Here is a 7,783-nt window from a genome sequence, read left to right on the forward strand (position 1 = left end):
TTTGTTTAGGACACTGAGATGTCATGTATTTACCTAAGGAACAAATACGTTTAAGGAAGAAGCGGTTTGTAGAATTAAGGCCTTGTCTGACTCCCAGCTCTGGCCCATGCAGGTCTAGGACCGCTGGCCTCCGGAGAGTCCCCAGTGTTCTCTCACCACCCTTGCTATGATGCTGCAGGTGGCAGGGACTCAGCAAAGATCTTGGGTTAGTATTAGTTTTCTGAGCTGGGACTGGAGCTGGTGATTGTGTACTGAGCTGTACCCGCAGACCTTGCTGGGAAGAAACCTTTCACCAAGGCTGATTTGTCTTCTGTCTGCTTTTGTGAGATCCTGTTATCACACTAGAATGAACTATACTCCAGTGAACTACTCATTCTCCAGGATCCCTCTTGCCTCATGGTCTTTATCCTCCAGCATCTCCCCTTCCTTCTTCCCGTGTACTTCTCTTTTCAGCAGATTTCACCATAACAAAACAGCCCCGACTGATGAGCTCGTTAATACGCGAAGATATATTAACCACATCGTAGGATTTGTCTCCCTGGCACCATACAGGGATTCCCGCTGAGTTACAGTCTGCATGTGATCGGCAAGCCCGCTGTTCCCCTGTTCTGCCTCTAGTTGTCGCTGTGCCGTCCTCCCCAGAGAAGGATGGATTCCCCCCCGGTGAGCACCATGGGCAACAGCACAAGTGTGCCGAGAGCTGTGTTCTAAGTGAAAAGGCCTTTTGCACGCTCATTTCTGCTCATACTTAGTGGTGGGTTAGAGCTCACATATTTCTGCCTTGATGCCCTGTAAGTCTTTTTTAGGTTTGAAGAAAAATATTTTATTTAAAATTTGTGTATCAAGTGGCAAGCTGTACTTAGTTAAGTTAGCCTGGCTCAGAAGTCCTCCCTCCCATGATGAGGTGGCTCAGACTGAGTGCTTCCAGGAAACTTAAAGAACACTGGAGAAGGGTTCTTTACAGCTTAGGTTAGGCTCCAGGACACTTGAGCAGGCATGACGTAGAGTTATGTCTAGAGCGTGTGCCTGGCTTCTGCAGGAGGAGGGACACCTTTACTTCTAAAAACCACAGTAGCAAAGCATTGAATATAGAGGGGCATTCCAGAAATGGACTCACCAGCAAGTTAGAAAAACAGATCTCAGTACCATTGGTATTCTGTTCTCAATGAGAACAAGGCCACTCCAGCATGTATACCGTTTCATTGGCCAGTGTAATCTCAGTGAGTAGGGCTTTGTAGAGCATGCCTGAGGATCGGATGCCCCAGAGAAAAGTCCCAGTTACCTTTGCTGTATTAGTAGCTGCCTGGGATGAGGCTATTGTGATCAGGTTTCCCTGGTCATGGGGGTGATGGTGGGGGTAGCATGCAGCCGTTTTGAAAGCATTGCTTACCACATAGCTTGCACCCTCGTTGAAAATCTATGTTTCAAGCAGGTGTTTGTGACATTTGGCCCACATGGACATGAAATTGAATTGAAGATTCAGTAAATGGATGAATAATCGTGCCCTGCCTCAAAATCCACCTCCTGTTGCTTACGCAATAAGTCTTGGTTATGGGGCTGCCTCTAGGCTGTAATCGTGTTAAGAGCATGTGGATGGACTAATGTCTTCTCTGGAAATTAGGATGCTAGCTTCAGAGCTTTGTCAGTGTTTGCCCGAGATGAGCACCCTGCAGCCCCACCCTCCTACCCACAAGCCCCTTCCCCAGGTGGACACACTAAAGAATGTGTCTTTTTAACTCCATTGTCTCTGGTTGCAGTGCTCAACCCCTGCTGAGTATTGAACACCTTGAACTTGAAACACACTCCCTTCTGAGCCCCAACTCTCCCCACTAGGAAGTTTCTCTAGGGTGGGTTTTGGGTGTCAGTATTTGAGGACATTCTTAGGAGAACTACTTCATATTACTGTTGTTGCTCTGGGGAACCTTGCATTGGGAAGGAAAGCCTCCTGGCAAGGGTCTTTGGGACTAAACTTTAAAAGGACCTAGTGAGCTGAGGGGGCGGAATAAACAGTGGGGTTTTAGATTCCCTGAGAGCCTTTTGGAGCCTCATCCTTGCTGCGTTGGAATGGTGGAGTCAAAGAAGAGTGCTGGAAGGAGATCTGGGCCCCAAGCCTCGAGCACAGCAGCTCCCCTTAAAAAGTCTCATGCCTGTCACAGACCGGGAAGAGGAGCCCAGCTCTCAACACCGGACTTGGCGCTGAAGGGAGTTAGGTCTTAAAACTCAATCACTGACAATTAGCTGTACAGCAGTTGTGCTAACTAAAACAATTTAGGCTAATTAAAACAGTTTTTGGCTCATCAAAACTCTCCGCTCTGCATCCAAGTGCATTAATTGATAGTGAGATTAAGTAGAATGAAATTGTAGCAGGGCGGGGGCAGACCTTCACTGAAAAGCATTAAAAATGAAGAAATTTGAACCTAAACTTATTATTTGGGGGCCTGCCATTCTGACGCAAGTTTGCGAACTCATGTTCCAGCAACCCGTTCTAAGTAATGACTCTCCTGCCTCAAGAAGACCTTTGACACACCTGTACCCCAGATACAGAACTAGGCCCCTTCTCACCGCCTCAGCCACCACTCTGTCTCACTGCCATCAGGTGTGCGCATTGGTGTTTGGGGGCAAGAGTTGTGTGAAATTCTTGCCACTTACGGTCTGTGTCACCCCCGGTAGCTAAAGTGGTCCCATTCTATCCTTAAACTCGGTGGCTTTTTGTGTCCCTCTGGGAGGAACACTGCAGACTTCACCCTCCCTAGCCCACCACCGCTCTCCCACTGGCCCTTTCCTGCTGCCCCAGCACCCCACACCTTTTTGCTGCTGTCACCACTACTGGGGTTTTCAACTCACCCAAAGGACCAAAGAAATCAAGAGGAGAAGCAATGCACCATAAGTCTGATGCTAAATTACACACCTCATTCCTGGTTAGAATTCAATTTTCCACCCAGCAGAAGGCCGGAAGCCACTAGACAGATTATCAAACTTAGTGGAGACGACTTTTAAGGAAAATAAAATCTCAACCCCTCTGAAATCCCTAGCTGGAGAAACTTCAGTTGATATTATGAACTGTAAACCATCTTTCGGCTGATGTCAAGTACATTATGGGACTAGCAAGCCATTTTTAAATTTCAGGTCAAAATTAGGGCAGTAAATGTAAGAACCTCTAAAATGTGTACTCTGAGAAGAGAAAGTCGTGTGGCCAGTGGAAGCCTCTGAGGTCTAGGGACCCCAGAAGAGGCCGATTATCTGTAACCAGGACTGGCTGCTCACACCTGGACCAGATGTGGTCCTGTCCACAAGCCCTTGCCAGGTGGGGGAAATGGTCACAGTACAGTGTGAGTGTGGCCCTGAGGTGTGCTCCCTCTAATCTGGGAAAGTAGGGCCACCTGGTGCAGTTGATATCGGCAGGTAATTGGGGGTTGGTGGGTGTCTCCAGAGATGTTCAGGTTTTTGTGGCAAGGAACAACTGGACAGTCAACTTGAGCCCCACTCCCCAAAAATGCCAGGATGCACACCTGGGTTAAAGATCCCACAGGTCAGACAGACGGACTGGCTTTAGTGACTGTGGACAGCTGGATGTTAGAGGTCTGAAACCAAATTTCTGTGATCAGTGTTTAGCTCCCTGGGGAGGCATTTATAAGCAGCGATGGATGAGTCAGGATTATTCTGCCTTCCTGGGCAAAGGATCGTCTGTGAGGATCCATGATGCTGATGTATGGATGGGAGCTGAGTCTCGAGGAACCAGAGGGAGGCTTTTTGGTTCCCTGCAAAGCTAGTTAAGAGCACAATTTGTCACTGTGCCATCTTCCCAGCAATGGTGAAGGGCAATTTTATTTCCAGATAGAGAACCATTAGCTTGTCTCTGCCTGTGCCTACTTGTGGATTTAACCAGCGGATTCTGAAACGGGACTCAGGCCTCTGCCTAGGAAGGTCCCTCTTATTCCAGCACTGTTCCCAAACTGCAGGTGCGAACATGACGGGTTTTCTGTAGACCCGACCTTTGCCACTCATTTCTCCCAGCAGCATCTGTGATGCTCTCCGGGGTAGTGAGACAGTTTGGAGTTAAGTAGGGTGATCATGTAATTTATTGTCCAAACCAGGACACATGTGTAAACCATGTCTGGTTCCATCTTTAGGAGCTGGTGAAGTACAGACAACATCTTCTGCCATTGGGAAGTCACGTCCACCAGGATGTCCTCGGTTGAGATTATGATTATGATGGAGACAGGATCTTACTGTGTAACTATGGCCTTGAACTTGCTATGTAGCTAGGCTGGCCTTGATCTTGCTGTCCACCTGCCTCTTCCTCCAGAGTGCTGAGATTACAGGTTACTACATCCTCAGGAAGGGCTTACACCATTTATTTTGTGGTGTTGGAGATCAGCCTGAGGCCTTAGATATTAGGCAAAGCACTCTACCACTGAGCTACGCCTCAGCCTTCTGCTGAAGATTCTATAGGATGTGATAGAAATACCCTCAATATCTTCATTTCTGTCATTCCTGTCAAATGGAAAAGAGGGGATGCCGTGTTGGGGACTGGGCCTTGGCCCTGATGGGAGGTCAGGGTAGGGATGGAATGGGAAAAAGTTTTTCCATTTGCCGATGCTGATTGCTTTCTTTGTGCCCTTGTTCTCTCTTGCTGGCACTGGACTCCTGTGGGCTAGCCCAGCCTTGAGTGGAGCAAATGAGAAGGGATTAAAGGTTCAGTGAGTTCTAGGGACAGTCAGGGACAGCACGGTGCCAGGGATAACCAGCAGGGGCGTCTGTCATACAAGCACTTCGGTGCACATGTCTGGCTGACGCTGGCAGCGAAGCTCTCTGGAAGAGGCTGTTGGTCAGGCCTCACCAGCTAGAGGCAGAGGCCACTGGTGGTTCTGTGATGAGCACCATTCGCCAGCCCGGTGTGGAGGGCCTTACGCTGCCTCAGAAATCCCTCCCCAACGTGCAGGAAACATGGAAGGATCAGTCACCCAAAGGTGGAGACATCTGTCGATCCCCCCTGCTAATTCGCATCTTTAAGTAATGCTGATCCCAGAGCCTAGAAACCATACTGGCGATACCAACGGGTAAAGAAATTTACTTGTTAAACAGTTCCCCTCCTGCCCTGCCACAGCTGCCTTCCTTTAGAGGTTTCCAGAGACAGGTCTCACCTTGGCTTTCCACAGAATCCCAGCACACGCACTGGAAATAGGACTTGGAACGACTCCCTTGCCAGTTAGCCCACGCACAGGGCTCACAGCTGCCAAAGGACGCTTAATGCCTTCCAGTTCTGGATCCCCTGAACCTTGAAACACTCCACTCTGGAGAGGCCTGTATCCCCATCTCTGGAGGAGTGAATGTCAGGTCAGTTTTCGTACTGCCTCAGCTCCACCAGAGTCCAGTTTCTCCACGACTTGTCCCCACCTTCCACAGGGTCCTGGTGCTCTAGAGGCTTCAGTGGCTTTTCTACCTGGACTCTCACCACAGCACAGCATCCTGGGAAATGCTGTCCCCATCCCTGACTTCTGCCCCACGCCTGCCTTTATCAAAGCCACACTTATATACCACCTCTTACACCAGCAGGGACTTTCTGACCCCACTTTACGAAGGGACCTCTGGGCTTGGAACCAGACTATGGCTCGGTCTGCAGTCTCATTGTGAGTGGGACCCTTGAATTAGGGAGAGAAGTTTCCCACGTGCTCATCTTCCCCAGCTTTACAGGGCAGCGTGGGTGGAGGGTTAAATGAGAGCCCGAGGGCCAGCCAGAGGGTCTGCAGGGTCTGGGCGCTGGAAGCTGTTCCTACAGAGTCCGCTAGCTAATGAGGCCTCTTTCCAGGAAGGCCCTCATTGAAGGACTGCAAGCTCAGAAGGCCGATGACACTAATGAGGATTGGCTGTGCTGTGGGAGCAGCTGCTGAGTGAGGTTAACTTGTGGGGACCCAGAGAAATGGCCTAATGGCTCCAGTGGCATTTCATGGGCATCACTCAGCCAGCCAGAGCCATGACCAGGAGCTCAGGGAGCAGGGAAATTCAGGGCTGGGGTGGAATCTCTACCCAGCTGGTCTGTAACTTAATGCTTCTCATAGTGCTGGCATGGGTAGTGGTGTCCCAGCCAGCAGAGATCACAGACCTGTGAGCCCTCCAGGTAACTCATACAGGAGAAATAGTAAGTGCTACTGAGTGAGGTGGGCGTTGGAGGAGCACTGAGGGGTGGTACTGAGGGAGGTGGGCGTTTGAGGAGCACTCATGAATGGCACCAAGATTCTGTGGCATAAGCTCTGATCAGTCCCGCTGTCTACTAATCTCGACAATCTTCACATGACCTCTTGGGCCAAGCCATTTATACCTCTTTGCTCTACAAGAGCATCTACAGTGCTAATCACTTCAGCCATTTACCTTCCTCTGGCCAGGCAGGAAGACTTTGCATGTCGGACATCTTTCCCTTGAGAAAGCCAAGCTTAGGCACTCCTGTCACCTACCTTTCCAACGAGAAGAGACACAGAGCCAAAGCCTTGCCCATATCATTCTCCAGGGCATTGCCAAGTGTGAAGCTCCCCTTCCCCAGCCCCCGCCAACACTGTCTGGTCCATGGAGCGGGGGGCAGACACTGAGCACACGCTGACTAGGGCCACAAAGCTCATGGCAGAATGATTTACAGCTCGGTTTTTTTTTTTTTTTTTTTTCCAGTCAGATATAAAGAGGGCTTAAGAGCAGTTTTGGTGACAGATTGCCTTGCAATCTGGGACGTATATCTCAGAAGCATACAGGAAGTGAGTGGCCTGGAAGTGAGTGACAGACCTACAGCTTCTTATTTATCTGAAAAACCTTAGCATATGCAGCTGTAGAAAAGGCGGGGGAAGGGGGGGAGGAAGGAAACTAATGCTGAATTCTGACTCATTCTTGCTGCAAGATGCAACCAAGGATTTCTGAACAATCAAATTTCTATTCTTTTGTTTAAGGTGTGGCTTCAATATACTTTCCATTTTAGGTTTAACAATTACTCATAAAAACTGTCTATAAATGTCCATATCTAGGGCTAGCAAGATGGGTCAGCAGGTTAACGCCCCAAAGCCAGATGACCTGAATTTAATCCTGAGGGCCCACATGGTAGAAAGAGAAAACTGACTCCCCCAAATTTTCCTCTGACAAATAATGGAACACATGCACTCCCCACAAGGAAATAAGTATAAAAGAAAACCTTTCAATATCTAATGTGGCTTTAATAAATTGTTTATATTTAAAAATAGACTTAAGTATGTCTCTATAATCCTAGCACTCAGAATGCTGAGGCAGAATTGTAAATTCTGGGTGAGCCTGAATTACTCAGCAAGTTTGAGTCCAGCCTGAGCTAAATAGTGAGGCCTTGTCCAACAAATCCAGCAAAATAAAAAGCTGTGATAGCCCAATCTAGAGAACTCTAAAAAAAAAAATCCCAAGAGTCAGGCAGAGAAGTTCTATAAGGGCCAAAAAGTGTCTCTAAAAATAAAATCTTCTAGGGATAGTGGGATGAAGGCAGGGGCTGGGGGGAAAAGGGGGAACAGAAGCCATCTGCTAACAAAGAGTTTTCTTTTTTTTTCTTTTTGGGTTTTTTGAGACAGGGTTTCTCTGTAGCTTTGGAACCTGTCCTGGAACTAGCTCTTGTAGACCAGGCCAGCCTTGAACTCATGGAGATCTGCCAGCTTCTGCCTCCCAATTGCTGGGATTAAAGGCGTGTGCCACCACTGCCTGGCTTGACAAAGTGCTTGAAGACAGGTAACAGCAGCCCTGGAGGCATGCACTATCTACATGTTTTGGTGTGCTTTAAGGTGCT

The sequence above is a fragment of the Alexandromys fortis genome, unplaced genomic scaffold (genome assembly GCF_014885135.2).
Source record: "Alexandromys fortis isolate MF-2015 unplaced genomic scaffold, M_Fortis_MF-2015_v1.1 scaffold_93, whole genome shotgun sequence".
NCBI lineage: Eukaryota > Metazoa > Chordata > Mammalia > Rodentia > Cricetidae > Alexandromys > Alexandromys fortis.